We start from the raw sequence: 1,983 nt of genomic DNA on the forward strand, positions 1-1,983 counted from the left end.
TTGAAAGAACCACGAATTCGCAGATATACAGTGCACCCGTATAACAATGTACGTTCGAGGAAATGCCCCAAATTTTTTGAAAACATTAGAAAGCACCCCGATAAATTTTTTAAGTACTATCGCATGTCAATTGCATCATTCGATGAACTTATGTGGACATGATTCCGCAGAGTCCTTGTCAAAATCACGAAACACACTGAACTGCAAATCGCAAACCGCAGCGGTTCAGTAGACAATTTGTCATCAGCCATTAGTTTGTGTATGTTTCCTCTGCCCAAACCGCAAAACGCAAATCGCTTTCCCGCCGACAAGGCGCGGACTACAGTTTGCCGCCGATCGCAGCGGCAGGCGGGCACGTAATATGTCATGGTGCATTGAGATTACACTGCTGGCGGTTTTCAAGCGCGCCGCTAGTTTTAGCGTTTTTGCGGTTTCCCGCCTAATATGTCATTACACTTAGTGTATATTACGTGCCCGCCTGCGCTGCGATCGGCGGCAAACTATAGCCCGCGCCTTGTCGGCGGGAAAGCGATTTGCGTTTTGCGGTTTGGGCAGAGGAAACATACACAAACTAAGGGCTGATGACAAATTGTCTACTGAACCGCTGCGGTTTGCGACTTGCAGTTCAGTGTGTTTCGTGATTTTGACAAGGACTCTGCGGAATCATGTTCACAGAAGTTCATCGAATGATGCAATTGACATGCGATAGTACTTAAAAAATTTATCGGGTTTTCTATTATGTAAACTAAATGTAATGATTTTCTGCTACATTTATAAAAAATTATCAAGTTTTTTTTTTGGTACATAGGTATGTATGAAACCATCTCAGAATTTTTTAAAAGTTATATACTAGTTTAAGTTTTCTGAATTTATTTGAAATTGATAAAATATTCAATCTCGATGTTGTATGCTTCAGGTACTAAGTACAATTAGTATAAATTATAATTACTTTAGATAAAAGTGATAATGCCTTGAATAAAATTTAAATAGGTGGAACCGTCATTATGTAATTTTCAATATTGAGGAAATAGAAGTTTTTGAAATTTATTTCGAGTGTACCTATTATAAAGATTAGTCAAATTATTAAAAGAAATACTGTAATTTTGACAAATAAGTAATGTTATCAAAGAATAATATTGTAGGGTAATTATATATTGTTGTGCTTTATCAAATCGACTGAAATATCAGGAAAAGTAAGGAATAATTTTCCCTCCAATTTTAAAAAATATGTGATAATGCTTTGCTAAAAATTAGTCAAATCATTATTAGGTAATTAAAAAAAGATGGGCACGTGAAATATTTTTTTTATTAGTAATCCATAATATTTTTAATCTATATCTTTTGTGAAAAACAACTGTAGTACCTAATAATTGTATACTTACTGTGTTGTAAGTTAAAATATGTAGATTTTATTTAAAAAAAATGTGTAATTTTGAAAAATAAGAAATGTTATTAAAGAATATAATATAGTGGGGTAAGTATATATTGTTTTTTTTTCAAATTCACTGAAATAGAAATATCACTATAAGTGCGGTGACCATATGTACTTATTTAAGTAGGACAGTACTTACTTTTAAATAATGTCCTAATGTACTTTAAAACTTTTCTAAAGACATGCGAATGTACTTTTAAAAAAAAAGGACTTTTTATTTTTTTACTGTTTTTAAACAAATATCTTGATACATTATTCTCAGTTAATTTCTTTTGGCACTTTTACTTGAATATTAACTCATTGTGAGTTCAGATAATATGATATAACATTCGACCGCACCCAATACCTTTATTTCTATCTAATTGCAAACGATAGACGTTTAAATCGATTGACCATTTAGTTTTTTAGAAATTAATTTTCAACGTTTAAAACACGTGGGAGATAGGGATTCGTTATATTTTTCATAAACCACTTTTACCGTTTATGCACAAATTAATGTATGCGTAGAATAACTTTTTTCAGTACAAAAAAAATTATGATTTGTTAATTTA

This window comes from Anoplophora glabripennis, unplaced genomic scaffold, assembly GCF_000390285.2.
Source record: "Anoplophora glabripennis isolate ALB-LARVAE unplaced genomic scaffold, Agla_2.0 scaffold379, whole genome shotgun sequence".
Taxonomy (NCBI): domain Eukaryota; kingdom Metazoa; phylum Arthropoda; class Insecta; order Coleoptera; family Cerambycidae; genus Anoplophora; species Anoplophora glabripennis.